This window comes from Pavona decussata, unplaced genomic scaffold, assembly GCF_977016875.1.
Source record: "Pavona decussata unplaced genomic scaffold, jaPavDecu1.1 SCAFFOLD_468, whole genome shotgun sequence".
Lineage (NCBI taxonomy): Eukaryota > Metazoa > Cnidaria > Anthozoa > Scleractinia > Agariciidae > Pavona > Pavona decussata.
In genome coordinates this window covers 1,317,208-1,337,498 of record NW_028145806.1, presented here as the reverse complement: position 1 = coordinate 1,337,498, position 20,291 = coordinate 1,317,208, and positions in this window count along the sequence as shown.

Sequence of the window (20,291 nt, the reverse complement as noted above, 5' to 3'; positions counted from 1 at the left end):
ATATAGAAATCTACCAAAAGAAAACAAATTGAAGGGTTAGGGGCACTTTAAGAAACTCGAGCTTCTCGTATCATTATTAGATGGACAGAACGTGCGCGCAGTAACAGAAGGAAGCACCGTCATTAATTCTCTTTTTTTTTTAGTTTATTTGTCTCAGGCCTTTACTTTTGCGCGACTCGGGAAATTTGTGAAAATTTTGAAGCGAAAGGAATTGTCGTCTGCCCTCTTCTCTATTTTATCAAATCCCAGAGGAGACGTTTATCTTCGATGTCTTGAAATTCTATCAGTCAATCTTCGTAACTAGAACTTAATTATATTATTTAATTAATTAAATTATACACCTAATTATATCATCCAGTAGACTAGAATTAAAAAGTCATTTAATAATTGTGTCTTCAAAACTATTAATTTGCAGGGTCAACGCAGAGTGGCCGGACTTGAACGAGGGCATCTGAATCTCAGCAACAAATAATCAAATAATCCATAATCTTTGGGAAGAGGATAAGGCAGAGTACGTTCCTTGTCCCTAGGGGTGTTGTATATTGTGCCAACATTTCTTATTCGCCTAATGTCAACATGATGTACAAGATCGTAAACTGATTTGATATCTGTGATGTTTTTAACCCAGTTTCATTTTCCTTAATGACTGCTTCATTTCCGCGTCTAAGTGAACAGTGAAATCTCCTCCTATAATTAATTGGCTATTTTAATTAGTTTTTTGACTGATTGCATATAGCACTCTCGAAAATACATACGCTGTTCCGGTGTTTTTAGTTTTTTGCTTTTAAAAAAGCAAAGGCGGTGAATCTTGAATTAACGCATTAATTAAGACACATCGGCCATTGCTGTCAACAACTTCAAAGAGCTACGTGTTACCTGGGACAGGAGGCTTACTCTACATTTGTTTCTTCTTCACTTATCACTGGGACGGTCCTCTCGTGGGGTGTTCTTCATTAATACATCCTTACCAAATGAAAGGGTTTGTGCTTCGAAATCAATTGACCACTGACATTCAACAATTAAGAGATGACTCTGCAGATATTGAATCAGGTGCTCTAGTAAATTGTACACCTGACTGGACTGCCTGGTAAGAAACTGTCAAAACTTGCGTAAATGTACTTCAACTGATCGTGACGGTTTAGTTTTTTAAAGTATTCGATGATGATAATAATGAGGATGATACGCACAGAAATAAGGATCACATGGGAACTAACAACAAACAAAAACATGAAATAGCGCCAAAAGTCCATCAGGATTGATTTAATGTGTTATTTACTGCTTGGAGCAATGTCAGACTTAAATGGACTGTCAGACTTGACTGTCAAAAAGCAAATAAATTTTCAGAGGTCTCAGTATACATCATCAAGTGGAAAACTGGACTAGGTGTTAAATGACGTGCTTCAGAGAAATGAAAGTAATGATTCACTGTAAATCGGTAAAAGTCGTTTTACTTGGGTTCTATGGTTATTTTAGACCATTATAAAAATGGTTGTAGGTCATTTTAGATCGTTTACTATCGTCGTTCTAGCGGTTGTTGGTGGATTGATAATCATTTTAGATCATTTTAAGTCATTTAAGATATCATTTTAGATCATTTTGAATCATTTTAGATATCATCTTACCACGAGGTTCAGTAACTTACATTATTACATCCCTGAGGTTGATCGGGCGCGCGGGAAAGAAATCTAGTCGAAGTTTAGCGGGTCGTGTAGTGAAATACGGCCCGCCAAAAAAAAAAAAAAAACGATATAGCTACATAAATGAAATGTGGAATGGTCGTGAAATTCATCAACAGCGATCGTTTGTAGATGTTATATGTATATCATATTTAAATGAAAGAAACGTCGGAAACGGTAACTCAAACTTAACTGAAACTCGACTCAAACTCAACTCAAGCTTATTTACTTTTATTTCAGTTATTGATTTATTTATTTGCCACACAAATATTACAAAAAGATACATTAAAACTAACAACAAGAAAAAAATATGATGAAAGTGGCGAAGAAGCCCAATAGAAGCTAAAATCTTATTAGCCATGGGCTTCCTCATGCGATACATTAGATGGAAAAGACAGAAAATCAGAGGATGGGCGAGTTTAATTTAGTGCTCGGTCGATGAGAATTTTTTTTTAGCGAAATCTAGAACAGCTGGGGGATGAAGTCAAGTCATAAGGTAGGAAATTCCAAACCTTAGGTCCTTGGTGGAGGATTGTAAACTGTTTAAGTAATATTTAAAAGACGAGCAGGAGTGTTTTATCGGGTTTAAAACCACGAGGCGCAGCCGAGTGGTTTTAGACCCGATAAAACACATGCTGCGAGTTTTTTGACCGCTTTAAAAAACTTTCCTGGAAAAGTGTGTGCCATTAGAGTCCATAACAATTATGCTTTTGTGAACGTTGGAAATTAGCATACGAGAAAAACACCGCATACTAATGAGGAGTGTTTTATCAGCTGATAAAACAACGTATACTAATGAGGAGTGTTTTATCAGCCGGTAAAAGACCGCATACTAATAAGGAGGAGGTTTATCGATATAAAGTCACTGCACGAGATGTATTTGATAGGTCAAGGGGCTTATGAATTACTAATGAGTTTTTGAATGGTAGTTCTACAGTGATGTGGACGATAATTTATGGCATTACGCGTATAGTGTGTGTGCATTTGTTGTTTCAAAGTGAAAAAAGAGATTGTCAAAAGTATTAGGAAGGAGATGGCTATGGTAGGATTACATAAAACAAGCAATGTAACAAGTTTGTAACTCGATCGTTATCCTGTCTCTCTTCAAAATATTCTGAAAAATACTAGGGAACCTCTTAGTAGACTCTTTATATGCCAGCTATACATATGAGATGCTCTCGAACTCACAAAGGGAAGATACAATGACAAGATACAAGAGACATAAAGAATTGGAGACCCATTTCGTTACTGAATATGGATTATAAAATTGGTTCGAAAGACTTAGAAACCAGTTAGAAAAAGTACTATCACGTATTATACATGAAAAGTAATGTGCTTATGTTCGTGGTACAACTACCTTTGATAAAATTAGGTCAATTTATGACGTAGTGGAATAAACCAAACTTTATGACATTTCCTGCTTTATTTCCACCTTCCGCTTCAACAAGGTCTTTGGTTCGCTCAATTGGCGTTTCTCAGATCTTTCAGGTTTTTTGTATAATTCATAACGACTGGATATCTCAAGGTGTGTAATAAATAATGGCTTCGCATCAGCTCTCTTTGAAATAAGAACGACCTCATCAGGGCGACCATTATCAGCTTAAATAATAGCACTGGAAGTCGCCATATGCATAATGAGACGATTGAAGGGACAAAGATAAGAAAACCGAAATAAAACTCAGTCAAGATTATTTTCACTACTCTGTTTCCAACACTCAATGTCTCGCTAAAGTCCCTTCTTAACACTTTTGGTGATGAGGCGTATTAGCTTTGCAGCCTTCACACATACCCTGAAAATCTGACACAGAGAAGGCAAAAATGCAGTGAAAATATTATCAATTGTCTTTAACTTTTTTCTATTAAAAAATCCATTAACGTATGGCGATGAACAAATGCAACCCTAATAGATAGAATTCAAATAATTAAAGTATTCGCTATCCTAAAATTTATCTGGCAAAATATTTATCTTGTATCTAGAAGGGTAGCTCAATATCAAAACCAGATAATTCCAACATAAATTTCTAAATAGAATCATATATACAAATATTTCTTTATAAAATGGGCAGAGTTTCCTCTCTTCTATGCACTCCATGCAAAATACATATGGATGGTAAATAAACAAAACAAAACGTATAACAGCGTCCACAATCGACTTAAATTGCAAAACCGAAGCAATTTAACAAGCCCCCTCTTTGCTAATGGCAATTAAGTCGTTAAGTCGAAAGAGCTTTGTGAACACGCATTTACTTCCGGAGATCCCAACAGCCAATCAAAGGCCGTTGTGAGGCTGTTAATAGGCTGAGAGAGCGCCTAATCACGGTCGCTAATATTGGCCTGCCGTTAGGCGAAATTTTAGTAAGTAACTCGACCAAAGAAGAAGAAATAAGAGCGCTGCTGAAATTGATCCTTATTGGTACCGCTAGTATTCACTTTGGAAATTCAAGGTTATTAGATCTTCAAAGTGTCTCTAACACTGAACAGATTACTCACACGACTTGCTACGATCGTCTACAGATAAAAGGTGAGATTTAATTGTGCGTTTGATTTACATGGAAAGATTCAACAAAGAAACTCGCCGATCCTCATTGATAAGTTGTCGAGGAGATGGGATGAGTCGGGGGAGGTTAGAAAATTTGTTGTACAGTATTTAACTTGGAAGTTGGGTGCTCTTGAAGTTTTAATTATTAAAATTCTGCATATAATAGCATTTATTTGTGCAAGAAATGTCTTCCTAAAACGTCTACTTAAAGCCAACTACTCTATTTTGAATGAAATCCAACCAGTAGAAAAATATAAATCCGAGCATAAATTGTAAATAAAAAACGGCTTTTCTCAGTTTATAAGACACGTTTAGGCATATCCAAATGATATCGTGAGCTGCGCTGACAGGTGATGGACATTAATTAGCCTTGACTACTTACATGGCAATGAAAGATTGTTTTTTTTCTATTTGATGTAAGTGAATTCTTTTAGCTTCAGATTTGTGTGGGCAGGGTCTTAGAGGCTCCGAATAGCATGCAGCGACAAGCCGCTGAATGTCAAAAATGTTTTTGAACAAGAGGGTTTTTTTTTCGAGGACGTGTGCTCGTATTTGACATTATTGCTAGTAAGTACTTTGCATATTGTAATTGCTATCTGAGTATTTAAGCCCCCTCTTCGCTTATGGAAGTTTAGTCGTAAAGTCGAAAGAGCTTTGTGAACACGCATTTACTGCAAGGGTTTCCAACAGCCAATCAAAGGCAGTTGTGAGGCTGTTAAGAGGCCGAGCGCTTGATCACGTTCGCTGCCGGAGTATTGCCCCGCTGTCAGGCAAATTTTTAGCAATTAACTCGACCAAAAATGAAGACATAAGAGCGCTGCTGAAATTGGTCCTTATTGCTACCGCTGGTATTCACTTTGGAAATTCAAGGTTATTAGATCTTCAAAGAGTCTTACTAGACAGATTACTCACACGACTTGTTACGATCGTCTACGGTAAACAGGTGAGATTTAATTGTGCGTTTGATTTACATGGAAAGATTCAACAAAGAAACTCGCTGATCCTCATTGAAGAGGTGGCGAGGAGATGGGATGAGTCGGGGGAGGTGAGAAAATTTGTTGTCTTTAGTTTAACTTCAACTGTTCATTACAAAAACTTGGAAGTTGAGTGCTCTTGAAAAATTTTAATTATTAAAATGCTTCATATAATAGCATTTATTTATACAAGAAATGTCTGCCTAAAACGTCTACTTAAAGCCAACTACGCTATTTTCACATGAAATTCAACGTGAATACCACTAGAAAAACAGAAATCCGAGCATAAAGAACGGCTCTCTCAGTTTATAAGTCACGTTTAGGCATATCCAAATGGTATCGTTGGCTGCGCTGACAGATGATGGACGTTAATTAGCATTTACTACTTACATGGCAGTGAAAGAGATGTTTTTGAACGTGAGAGTTTTTTTCCGAGGACAGTTGCTCGTATTTATTGTTGGTACTGTGCGTATTGTAATTGCTATTTTAGTATTTAGTGTTAATAGATAATTTTCTCTTCGTTGATTTGTTGCCTCATTACAGATCATGTGACGGTACTTTAGGGAGTAGTTTCTTTTAAAATTGATCATATTAACGCTGGAATGCACTCTTTACTTCCAAAATCTGGAACTCTCTCCCAATATCAATTATTTCTTCATGTAGTTTTCTCACCTTTAAGGAAAAAAAGTTGGAATTTTTATTTGTAAAATCATGAACTGACCAAGCCGCACTTATGCGGGACCATATTTTCTATTTATTAATGACAGCCGAAGTGGCCTCTCTTATAAGCCTGGTGGTTTCTTGAGGTCTCCTCGCCATTACCTTGACTTGAATTTTGAATGTTTTCTTCTTTAACTAAGGCAAATAAATGATGATGATGATGATGAAAGGCAAAGAATCGGTTCCCCTAAGAATAAAATCACGTGGTTTAAAATGGACAATCAGCATATAGAGCGAATTTGGTCTATTGATATCACTCGGTGTAAACACAGCTTTCTATATTCTGTAACTGACGATGGCATTTGATATGCCGAAACACGTTCTATAAATTGAAAATGTTTTTTATGTACAATGTATTGTCAGTCTGCTGCTTTTTTGACTTTTCAAGATATCTGAGCGTATTTTTAAAAACATACCAGCTAAATTTTCGGTTGTAGGAGGAGGGCTACCTTCAATCTCTTGCAGCCGAAATTGGTTTTAGGTGGCACAAAGCCAAGAGACGCTGGCACGGAGTTCCATGATCCCTTATTAAACCTGCTTTCGTTACGATCATGCATTTGGCAGGTCTTCTTTTAGCTTTTCTTTTCACAAAGATTATTTTTTTACGTGTTTATATGGTTACCAAGACTGTAAATGTGGATGGTATTTGTCCTACTTGTTTTTATTATTACAAAGAATGTATATAATTAGGATCCATGGCGGTTGAAAAAATTATGTTTAGTTTTGCTCACGATATAAAAAGAAATTACGTAACTATTTTTCATTACAACAACTACCCACTCATCAAGTGTCGTTACTGTTGTTAAGAGAAGAAATATATGTTAAGCAAAACTAAACTAAAAAGCTCGATTATCATGTATTGAAAAAATATAAATCGATCCAAATACTCTTAGAACTGTCTGCTCAGGTATCCTATTGTTATCACAATAGGCTGTCACGTATGTTCGCTTTTCTTTTCTTTTTATTGCATATTTTCTGTTTTTTTATTTTACTTTTTGTTTGATTTGAAATATTGCTGAGCTTGCCTTTCTTTTCTTTTTAATTGCATATTTTCTGTTTTTTTTTTAATTTTACTTTTTGTTTGATTTGAAATATTGCTGACAACAACAACAACAACAACAACAATCTTTATTCGTGCCCAGAAATTACATAGTGTTAACATAAATGCAAGAAAGAAAAATTACTAAGGAAGAGAGCACACAGGGGCACCCAACGACAATTTTCTCTCAGATCCTTTAAAACGTTATTTTAGGCGATCTGGAGTGGCTTTAAAGCTCTATAGGTTCATTTTAGGCAGTGCTATAATATTTTTATCTGTTCTGTCATTCTAGGGGAACTTGAATCTTTTCTAAATTAGTAGGGCATTTTTGTCCATTTCCCGAAAACCTTAGGTCTTATTTCCTTTCCGAGAATCTTAGCTGACCTTTTTTCCGTACCCGAAACAACATTTTCATCAATCCGAAAACACTAGGCCTTAAATTTCCCATATCACGAACGTTCGTGGTGAAAATTCCCTTTAGAAAATTGTAGGGGATTAAGGGCCTTCCGAACAGATAATTTACCAAAAGGATCCGTTGGGTGCCCCTGTGCGCAGCCACTTCGAAAATAGCAAGCTAATCGAACTACGTGGCTGGGCCAAGGAAAAATTTGCAAACACCCTACATTAACATAGAACTAAGGACACAAAAGACTCAAGAATCTTGATGGCAGTCAAAAAACCACGTCCATCTTGTTCGCTGAGCTCTGTTCGTTTAAATAAGATTCCGTATTTGCTTTTTCCTAGTCTTTGTTAAATTTTAGTTTTGTAGTTACAGCAGACCTACCGTATGTTTCACCACATAATGGAACAGAGACTCTTGTAGTTTTTGTATGCTCATAGCTGGACTAGTGTTTTTACCATTTTCAAATAGAACTGGTTTCGTATCCGATCACATAATAGAACAGACGTTCCATAAGCTTTGTAAATGTGTTTGTAGTTGCTGTTTCTATTTCAGCCTTTTGAATAGAACAAGTTTAAACAATGGAATAAGAGTTTTTCCAGTTTGATTAGCTTCTGCAACGACATAAACGTTCGTCGTGGTTCCATTATTCCTTTTGTTGATAAACTGTTTTGAATAGATGTGCCAGTTATACATATCCTCTGCTTGTAATTGTTAAGTTGATTTTACATTTTGATGTTTGAGTTGTGGTTTAACTGTGTGGATCAAGTTCTGTGTTGGTCATCGCTGTTCTCCGAAGTCCAGTGTAGCAGATCCCGAGGTACCAGGAATTTGTGGCGAGATTCCATTCCCGCAGGCTAAGCGAGTCGCCGAGTTACGTTTCCCGAGCTAAATGATTAATTTTTCCCGCCGTTGTACCGCAGAAGCTGCATTATCTGTTCTTAACTTCAATAACTGTTAGTAAGTGTCTACCACTTTTCTTAGGATTCTGGCGGTCCCCTGCAAACACACACGCTACAAGAGCTCCATGTTGTAAGGCATCCCCAGCAGTTTCAATCATTTTGCAAACCGTCCGATACTGTGCCCAATGTGTGGATCAAGTTCTGTGTTAGTCATTGCTGTCCACCGAAGTCCAGTGTAGCAGATCCCTATGGGGCTTTTTTGCGGACAAAATATCGAACATGGATACATCAATAGTTTGTTCAATTACGTTATTGTTATGCGTTATAATACAAGTTGCAAAATGAAATAAATCAATTTCGTCCGGGATATATCGATTTTGGATGTCATACATCGATGTTATGGAGCATACATCGCTTTCCTAAATCATACAACTAAAAGATGTTCGATAAAACTAAAAGATGAGGAAGCGGAAATAGCAGTGACCGGAAGTCAGCTAAGAGAAGAGGCCCTGGGAACTAACACTTTCAATATGGCGGAAATAGAGGAAGATTAGCGAACACACTTTTGAAAAGCACAATGCAAGGTGCACGAATTTGGCTTCCCAACATTGATGGATTTTTTATGTATTTGGGAAGGCTACTGGAAAGTGCAGAAGGGCAAAGGAACACTGCATCCTACGACTCGGCTGAATTTTTTAGTCGCCGTTTACGAGGAAACGAAAGAACTCTTGTCACTTTGTCTCTAAGAATAGAAGACGTGAAGCCTTCCCAAATGAAGTTGGGGTGATCCCAGATCTAAACAAACTTGTTTTTATTATAAATGAACTTTCAAGGGACTTTAAAAGAATTGTTGAGGACTCGGAACGTTCTATGTTTACTGCACCATCGTCCCAAAATGATCCTCTTTCAGATTTGGCGAGAAACGGTTTAGTTGGCAGACCAAGGCTACAGATCAGATATTAGATCACATATCGCAATGCAACAATGCAAGGTGCACGAATTTGGCTTCCCAACATTGATGGATTTTTTATGTCTTTGGGAAGGCTACTGGAAAGTGCAGAAGGGCAAAGGAACACTGCATCCTACGACTCGGCTGAATTTTTTAGTCGCCGTTAACGAGAAAATGATGAACTTGACGTGTATACGTGAGGGAAATTCTTGAAGTGACACTAAGCGCTGGTCAACGCCTGATTGAAGGGAGCTTGAGGCAAAGGGGCTTACGAATCCATTGCCGTCGTATTTAGGAATCTATTCGAAGAGTGGATCCGGTTGTTAGCACTTTAAGAGCAGCACAGCAGATAATTCATAGAGTGTAGTGTGCCATGCCCCAAAGCGTTATGGTAAAATAAAAGAATTCGTTGAAGCGCTATTTATTTAACACCACCTCCTTTCTAATCTTCTAACGAGTCTCTGTTTAAAGGGGTCACCTTTTGTAATAGGCCTCCCTTCACCATTAGACCCCACCCCCTCTTTTCAAAACAGTCAGGCACTTAGTTTGACATTTCTCTCAAGGAAAACACTGGTGTTAAATGTGGGTCGTGCAAGGGCATTGGTAGGGAGGTGAGAATTTATATACATTATTTATACAGAAATTCCGGTTCAGTATAGCTGGTTTAAATGGAGATCTGTATAAAATAATAAGAATAAATAATCAAATATAGAAATGAAAGCAAAAACTCATTCAGAGTTCATGAAGGTAAGAAATTAACTAAGGTGATTTAGATGTTTCTTGACTCTTAGTTTAAAACTAGTGAGAGACTGATCATGACGTAAGTTATGAGGAAGAGTGTTCCAGGATTTGGCGGCATTGTACTTAAAAGATGTTTGAAATTTAGTAGTCTGTAACTTTCATGTAACTTTCATGCATGAGCATATAAAATGCCAATTCAATTCTGTTATATCTCATGATTTAAAATACCTCCCCCAATTCTATTTAGACCCCCTCACTAATCACCCTCACCCAGTTTCCCAGCCCTCACCTTCCCTATATTATGCTGCCTGTTCCTTGTGGTCAACAATACTGATGGTGGCTTTGCCAGGGAAAAAAACCCTCTGACACCCAGGGTAGGTCAACAAATGCCTCTTGCTGTTATTATTATTAATAATAATATTATTAATAATATTATTACAGGCATTCACTTGCAATAACTGAGTTCAAATTTGACACCTGTACCGAAGATTGTTTACGTCGCTTATCGAGTGTTATAAGACAATAAACAGACTTAATGAACTAGATCCCTCAGCATATTTTACGATTGCACATGATTTTCGGCCCTTAAGAGCAAATCACCGTTTTAAACTTAAGTTTGCATCTGCAACTTTGAATAGTTTTAAACATTCCTTTTTTATACGCATAATCGATAAGTGGAATAATCTGCCAAAGGAAATTGCTGAGGCGGAAGATTTGACAACCTTTAAGAACAGACTGAGATGTCATCTTGCAAATTTTTCTAGTGAACACTAAGTTCTTCTATTGTGTTATGTGCTATATATGTTTTAATTTATTTCCTTATCAGGAGATAAACTAGAAAGGGAAAACCTCATTTATCTCCTTTTCACTTGGATTTGTGAACAAACGGCTATTATTATTATTATTATTGTTATTATTATTATTATTATTATTATTATTATTATTATTATTATTATTATTATTACCTACATGATTATGCGCCGATTATGTGGCAAATAGGCGCGCGGAGAACCAATATATCACCATCAAGAATTTGTTATAGAATAATATGTAGCGATATGTGATCTAATATCTGATCTGTAGCCTTGGTCTGCCAACTAAGCCGTTTCTCGCCACAGCTGAAAGAGGATCATTTTGGGACGATGGTGCAGTAAACATAGAACGTTCCGAGTCCTCAACAATTCTTTTAAAGTCCCTTGAAAGTTCATTTATAATAAAAACAAGTTTGTTTAGATCTGGGATCACCCCAACTTCATTTGGGAAGGCTTCACGTCTTCTATTCTTAGAGACAAAGTGACAAGAGTTCTTTCGTTTCCTCGTAAACGGCGACTAAAAAATTCAGCCGAGTCGTAGGATGCAGTGTTCCTTTGCCCTTCTGCACTTTCCAGTAGCCTTCCCAAATACATAAAAAATCCATCAATGTTGGGAAGCCAAATTCGTGCACCTTGCATTGTGCTTTTCAAAAGTGTGTTCGCTAATCTTCCTCTATTTCCGCCATATTGAAAGTGTTAGTTCCCAGGGCCTCTTCTCTTAGCTGACTTCCGGTCACTGCTATTTCCGCTTCCTCATCTTTTAGTTTTATCGAACATCTTTTAGTTGTATGATTTAGGAAAGCGATGTATGCTCCATAACATCGATGTATGACATCCAAAATCGATATATCCCGGACGAAATTGATTTATTTCATTTTGCAACTTGTATTATAACGCATAACAATAACGTAATTGAACAAACTATTGATGTATCCATGTTCGATATTTTGTCCGCAAAAAAGCCCCATAGATCCCGAAGTACCAGGGATTTGTGGCGAGATTCCGTTCCCGCATGCTAAGCGAGTCGCCGAGTTACGTTTCCCGAGCTAAATGATTAATTTAGACTACTGGAATGACCAAGACCGATCGGCAGTTCCAATTTCGTTTCATTTCATGTTTTAATTTAGTCATTGTAGCTCTCAATTTTTCTCATTCCTGGCTGTCTATCCTGGTGCCGAAGGGGCAGGCAACGTTGATTATAAGGCAGGTTTTTGCTCCTTATTCAGAACAACATTAGCTGGCCTATTTTGTTCAATGTGGCCGTAATCTGTTTGTATCTTGAAATCCCACAGCAGCTACTATCTTTCTGAATCGCAGCAAGTTTAAAAACGCCGTGATGGCAGAGGCATTTACCGCCTCGTTAGAATAAGACAAAATTTGTTTGCAGACAGATTACTCATCAGTATAAGGCGCATCGTAGACACTTTTGTAACGAAATTCACCCTTAAATCAGAGTATTTTACCGTTCCAATCATTTCTGCACGGCTTATAGAATCGGAGATATCACATTTTATGTTTGCCGTGACGCCAGAAGTTCACTCAGTCGCTAAAACTGACGGGCTAGTCCGTCTTTTACGTCAATTCTTCAATTTCTTTTAATTTCTTAATTCACTTTGCTTTGTCTGTACACGAAAGGTTAACAAGAAAGCAGAAAAGAAAGCGATGAATACCGCATGGATCCTTATACTTCTTATATTGACGGTGAGTTTTTACTGTGAAAGAGTTACTAGCAGTTGATAATCGGTCCATTAAACTCTCCAGCTCCATTAAAAGAAAGGCTGACTGCGCTTTTTGAGAAGGATTCTAAAGAATCCGGTTTGCATGCATGGAATGTCTGCTCAGAAGACCTTCACTCTATCCTGCCGTCTGCTGAACACAATAAGAGAGACAGTCTAGAAAATATGATTCAAGTTGGCGGTGGTCGTGTTAGGTGCTAGAAATGGGGAGGAAAGAGGAAACTGTGCGCCCCCTAGAATCCGAAAAAGAGTGTTATCCGTTAAGCTTTGAGATAAAATGCACCATTTGTAGTGCTCCTCCATGGTTCCAATTTTTTCAAAATCAAATTTACGGCTGTTCGTATGGATGGAAACCGTATTTTTGGCGTATGCCCCGCAAATTCATAGAATGAGTTTTGCAGATTAATAGCAAAAGAAAAAGAAAGGAAAACTGTATTTTTTTTGGGGGGGGGGGGGGGAGGGGGGAAGAAAGAGGTTTTTGTTTTTTCGTGGTCATGCGTTGGAAAAATGTTTCTTTTACTACCAAATAGGAGCGACAAGAGGAATAAGTCTTTAATAGTAATAACAGTGATAAGCTGAAACATCCCAAAGAAAGGGGCCAAGCCGCTAGGCCGCTCTCGAAAAAATCGTGACCCGTTAGCTTGTTCCACTAACTTTAAAGCAGTATGTCAACGAACCTTGAATGCTGTCCAGACGCAAAGGCTGGTTTGTAAAAGCATGAAGATTAAATTGGTCTTCTATTTTCTATTGGCAGACCCGTACAAGTCCAATGTTCATGGCCTCAGGTAAGTCAGTGCTCTCTGCTCTATTACAACGTGTTAACGCGCCTGGGTTACTTTGGGTCAGGGATGGCTTAAGCCAGAAATTCAGTGTTCTTGGAATATGCTAGGACCATGCGTAAAATATGTTGTTGACAGGATATAGGGTTTTACCACCTGTTTCGTGTTTCACGAACATTAGTTACTAACGTTTCAAGCAAGTATATTTAACTTTTCCTTTATCTTGTTTGCTGATATTTGTTTTTATATACACATATAAAGCCACTCTGGTAGCTCCATAATAAACAAACGTCTTTCAGTAGTTTCATGTTACCTACGAGGGGACACCTTTCCCACGGATCGTCAAATGTGAACACACCAAACATATATATGAGGTTATTACAGTAAAAATCCGCATGAGAGCAAATGGACATGAAGCAAAATCATACGGCTTTCAAACATGGCCATTGGATGTGAAGTTCAATATCAACAAAGGTCACTTTGGTTAGGCCACTCCATCTCTTGGGAATCTTTCAAGATCCTACGCACAAGTGCAAATTGATGCAACAGACGCCTTTTAGAGGCATGGGAAGTTAATATCTGCCAGAATCCGCTCAATCGGGACGATGGCATGCGCTTGCCGCATGAGTATTTAAAACTCACTCTCAAGGACAAAACTTAATTAGCCTTAAAAAATTTGCAAAAAAAACTCTTCGGGAATTTTTTTCGCTTTTTACTCACCTTTTTAATCTTGCAACTTAGTAAGTGGCGTGACGTGCAGCTTCTAGTAATACTTTATCTTGTTTTTTTGTCCATCAGCCACACCAGACCGTCAGGTGTCGCTCGGTCAAAACATTCGCGAGTTCGAGTCCCGGCCAGGGCACGGGCAGCCCAAGCTCAATATAAGAGAACCGTTGAATTATGAGGTTTTGTATGGGAATGCAACGGATTTGTGTTAAATGGTAGAAACTAACATTGTTTTGTCAATAAAGTCAACTTACCCTGCTTCTTCTTGTATTCTTTGTCATTTACCAGCTTTTCAAGAAAGAAAGATTTTCTTTCAAGTCAGCTCGCTTCTGAAATTTCGAAAGATGCTCGCAAGAGCGCCATGGACACATTGAACGTTCGAAAAGCACGCTGGGTAACAAAAGTTTCCTAGCACGGGTGGTCAGCGACCAGCTGTCGACAGGAAAACCGATGTGTTCCCGAGGTCCCCTAGTGTCCTTTTTGTCAAGACCGTTAAGGGACCATTGTTTACATCGACCAATCACTTCTGGACGTGTTTACAAAATTTAAAGGTCGCGATCCATTCAACCAAAATTTCCGGTACAGAATCAAATATATGGAACGGCAATTTAAAAATTTTTGGACAACCTCTGGAGGTTGTCCATTTTCCCAGAAATTTGGAAATTCCGCGAATTCTCTGTTTCATTGGACATACCATTTCTTCAGATACTCAGCCCCAGTTTCTTACGGGATTTAAAAATTACATTCGCACGAGGACCCCGGGAACAAATCGGTTTGCATGTCTACAGCTGGCCACTGACCACCCGTGCCGGTGAACTTTTGCTACCCAGCTGGCTTTGCGAACGTTCAATGTGCCCATGGCGCTCTTGTCGGGCATCTTTTGAAATTTCAGAGGCGAGCTGACTTGAAAGAAAATCTTCCTAGTTAACGTGATACGGCTTCAATTGAGTCGGAATTGCGCTGGAAGGATAGGTATACATCTCTACTTTGATAAGTTTGATTCTATGGAGGAATTGGAACAGTAGGGATTACTTTAGACTTAAGCCGATTTTTTTTCGCTTCGTGCTTCGGGCACGGCTGAAACGGTGTTCGGCCTTGCGTTTCACTTAGCAGTGGAAACCTATAACTCATTGGTTCTCTTGGGTTGCCTGTGGCAAAGGCGGAGAAAAAAAAGTCGATTATAGACTTGGTACTTTTTTGTTTTCGTCTTAAGGTTCCGAAGGAATTTCTTTTTTTCTTTTTACGCCTTTGAAATAAAACCACCCCAAATGCTCCAAATAATTTTAACGTACTGCGAGCAAGGCTCGGAAAGACATTTTCACACGGCTAGATTCGCTAGTGTTTGAGATCACAGTGGAATCTAGCCTCATTAAATATGCCCAATAAAATAATGTTGACTTGAATTGAGTGTTTCTTTTGTCTTTCAATAAATATTTCAGCGGCTAATTATATGAGACTTGCTAATGGAAACTCGAAAGGAGAAGGAAGAGTAGAAATTTTTCACAATGGCGTCTGGGGAACTGTTTGTGACAACAATTGGGATATAAAAGACGGACAAGTTGTGTGTCGTGAACTTGGGTTCCCTGGTGCGCACAGTGCTCCACGGCGCGCATGGTTTGGTGAGGGAACTGGCTCCATATGGCTGGATGACATGCAATGTGACGGTACTGAAAGTTCCATATACCAATGCAGGAACGTTCCTCAGAGTGGGTCATTGTGGACACCTGTCAATTGTAAACACAGCAAGGATGCCTCAGTGATTTGCTTACGGAATTTAAGTATGGCAATAAAGTTATGCTATTCATGGAGTTTTTTCTTTCATCCACAGTTTCAATGTTTCGTACCGCTGACGTTAACATGCTTTGTATGTGAACTAAAGCAACCAAAAATCTCAAAATATGTTACGATTCTAACTAAGGTGTCCGTGGTCTTCCCTTTATAAAAGGCGTGGGTATTAGAAGAAGAGCATTATATCCCCGCAGGGTTTTGTTCCAGAGGCCAAAACCCGAGGAGGCATCCTTGGAGTTCCCGGCTAATAGTAATTACAATTGAAACATACAGTTCGGAATTACAGTTGAAGTATACAGCTCCTATACCAGAGTGAAATCTCGACTTCGCCTGAACAGGACGCGCAAGGAAAAATGGGTAATGATGGCGTAGCGCCCTTCCGGGGTAATCGAAAAATTACAATTGGGTCGAGGCGGGAGGGGGGCTATAAGAGCTACAAGACTACAAGACTACATTAGTACGCGGTCGAAAAGCGTTTATCATTTTTTTGCTTGCCATTTTACGCCCCTGAAGCGTTTAGAGCAATGGCTGAATTCATCCTTTGAGGAAGCCCAAAGGACTCTTCGATGACTGGAAAAGGAGGAATTTGGAGGGTTTACGGAAGCAATGCGAAAAAGGGATTTGGTATCGCGTGATATCAGCCGAAAGCAAACTTTTCTGGGAAATGCTCCAGCGCCTCTAGATCTTCTCACAAGCAAAATAACATATATGCTTGACTGTGAATTTGCACTGAAATATTTTTTTGACCAAGATTGTTGAATAATTCTTCGTTTTGCTAAAAAGTCTCCCAGCAACTTTCCTAATAGCTTTCACCTTCTAAACAGCGAAATTTAGAGTAAATTAAATACTCCTCAAAATCACTCCACATCGAGTAGATTTGTTCGCGGGCTCCGTTCGCTGGTATCGAAAAACATTCCTCGAACCGAATATAGAGCACGTCGAGTTTTCAGAATTAAGGACGGGCTTATCTGAACAAATTTTTTGTTTTGGAACTTTTTGTCGCTTTCACGAATCATTCAAGGATGCTCGTAAATAATAAATACATACTTCGTAAAAAGATTGGCCTGACGTTAACAAGCCGGACAAATCCTGTATAGAGTCCTAAAGTGTGACGTCACAAAGATTTGAATTTTTAAAATTATGGGCAAGAGAAACCACACTTTGACCGCATTTTGAAATTTTTGCACATCTCTCAAAATTAATAAGTCGCTAGAACTTTTAAATTTGATTTTTGAAAATAATTCAGCAAAGGATATTTTTGGACCGAATATAAGCGGTTAGTCAAATTTTCGTTGACGGCGAATTCTCGATCCTTACAAGCAGCCGCTCTTTAAAGAGTGCTACTGTGGTACAAATGTTACCTTTCTTTTTATCTTCGGCATTCGAAAACATGGGAGAGGAAAGTACTACCCATGCCAAGTTTTAAGTTGTAAAACTAAAGGGAAACTCGATCATTTCAAGCGTATTTTCCACATTCGGTTTGCCGCCATTACCGAGCAAAAAGTAGAATGTGACGTCGACATGTTATCCCTTCACTTCACTGAGAATCATCCCCATTGTCTTCAAAACTACTACCTGCCTTAGAACGGAGCCATATTTTGTAGAAGTAGGGGAAGAACTTGAGCATTTCGACTGTTTTTGCTCGCTTTTCGATGCCGTTAAGATGATAAGATGACGTCACTAGAGGGAATGCGCTGCACAAACTTTGTTGGCTGAGAAGAGAAGACATGCAAGGCTCTCCACTGTATACAAGATGTGCCACGGCCTCCTAGATGGGCACTGGGGGGGTTATTTGATACCAAACAGAGAAAGGAGGACTCGGGGAAGCCATGATTTTAAATTTGTTAAAAGTACAGTCGACTCCCGATAACTCGAACCCTCGCTAACTCGAACCTCACGCTAACTCGAACCAATTTTCCTTTCCTTTCATGTCATTTTCTATATAATTTTACCCTCGATAACTCGAACTCCCGATAAATCGAACCTTTTTCAATTTCCCTTGAAGGTTCGAGTTATCGGGAGTCGACTGTACTTTGTACTTTTAAAAAGGCTGTACTTTTAGGTACAGCCTTTTTAAGGTTTGTCAGGGTGGTCTGCACTATATTTCTTCTGGCAGTCTAAGGTCTGAAAATTACCTTGAAGCCCAGAAATGTCGTTTAAAAGATTTTCGATTTTCGTCGCAGTAGTACTTTAAAGCTAGTGTGACGACTAGTGTTTTGAACAAACGAAATTAATTTCCAAGCGCTATTCAATACAAATAGCTAGACGCGAATGACGCATACAAGATTAGAATACCTGTGAATCGGCTACACAACACAAATCAGGATAATAATTTTCAATCTGAATTATTAATATGCATTGTACCAAGTGAATGAAGTCATTGTTGACAAACCATTTAAAAATACGAGCAAGGAATAATATAAAATTCTGGTTTCTTCCATAGAACTTGAGCCCTGTGTTAAAATGGGAACTTGATGGGCAAAAATTTTTCCAACGAAAAATCATAAAGGAAAAACAAAATTTGAAGGAGTGGGATTAAGGAAATAAGCTAAAAAACTTCGGCTATCACTCACTTCCTTATTTCCGACAAAACTAAAAATATTTCATAGTTTTACAAAGGTATACTCCAAAAACTTGCAATCAACAAACATCCTGAAGTAATCTCGAGAGATTGCATAAACTGCGGAAACAGCGCTTCCAGTTGTATTTACATATTATTTTATAAGAATACCTACAAGTGATGATAATCTTCTTACTTACTTTCCTAATGTGAAATGCTTGTTATATTGCGTTTCAGAGGAGGAAATCCTTGGCCACTGGCTTTTGGATGGCCGAGACAGGGACATAAGGTTTGTCACGCAATTCTTACCTTTACAAGGGAGTTTCGTGGTGAAAGCTGTTAGGTGGCGGTATTCAATGTGTTGTTTGCTAGTTGAATTTTCGTTTCCTGCAATTGACTGCAAAGACCGCCAGTTTCATTTCCCTTAGTTAGTAACTGAGCATTTCTACGCAAGTTTCGACGGTGTACGGCACCTGGGAAATCGGCGTCAATAGTTAGCGGTACAAACTATTAAAATATGGCATTTTTATAATGACGGTAAGTTTCCAAAGGTTGACAGTTATACAACTATTTACGGTTGAAAGGTCAATAATCGATCGACGGAATAATTTTAGGGTTGGCGGTTGATATTTAACCAAAATTGGGACGCCTCAAATCCTCCCAAAGGATTAAAAGCCACCCATGTCCGAGTCAAATCAACATCAGTACAGTTTGAATTGCCATTTTTTTCTTTTCAGCTACTCGTATGTATATGATAGGTGAAGAAACCTCAAAAACGAGAACCAAAATCTAGGTCGTAACGTGACCTTTATATCGAAAGTTGTGTGGGACCTTTTTCGTGCCAAACAATTTTGCTTGATACAAATCCGAGTCATGTCACCTTTCCTTCCCTCCTTTGGTTTCACTGGATTACCAGCGTTTATCGATGGAAGGTGTCCAGACAGCAAAGCTCTCAGGTTTGACCAACCATATTCCTTCGCCGCTGCTCCTGAAATCAATTAATATGATTCTAGCTTCACCATTTCGTGCTGTTAAATCCAATGAGGGTAGGGGGCGATTTATGGAGACTAGCATTACGCTCGCGGGTAGTTTCTGCTCAGCAATGCAAACGAAAGTATTGTATTTTATCGGCACAGTGCCTCAAACAAGGAGTGGCGGTTATTGCAAAGTGCTAACGTTTCTCTGAGTGATTGGACACACGTGGTGGTCACGTGACAGCACTTCACGCGGGTGGTGTCAATCTATGCCAACGGGAAAGAAATAGGCAGGAGAACATCTTGTCCTAACGAAACCGTACATGATTGGTAATGACGGCCTTAAAGATAACCACCAGTTCCACGGATCGGTGATGGATCTATATGTATTTTGCGTGGCCTTGTTACCGGATGAAATTAAGAATTGTGAGTGAAGAGGTGTGAGATATATAACATTTCAAATTTAAATATAAACGTTTTAAAGTCAAGAAGGCAAAAATGAAGTTAAGGAAAACATGATTGCTTCTTCTGGAAAATAAAGAGAGTAGCACTTATAATGAAAAACGTAGTTACAACGGTGCATTAATGGATCTCCTTGGCGAGTATCATGCATTTGTGGATTTAGGCATTTTTACACCTTTTTGACACAGAAAATCTGTGTGAGGTTTCCATTTTGATGGGAGGTTCCCTCTGTCTTTCTTGTAAAGGTGTTCCTGTGATCAACAGCGAAAAGTTTTCTCCAAACTAAATCTAAATATGGCTTTCCACCAAATTGAATTACATCGAGACTCTAGGGACATTACTCACTTTTGCTGCCCCTGATGGCTTGTACAGATACAAGCGCCTACTCTTTGGTGTAAACATGGCTACCAAAACATTCCAGCAGTTCGTGTGGCAGGTAATTCCCTGGTGCATACAACCTTCATGGTGACTTGCAAGTCGTTAGCGCTGACAGCAAAGAACATGATGAGAACTA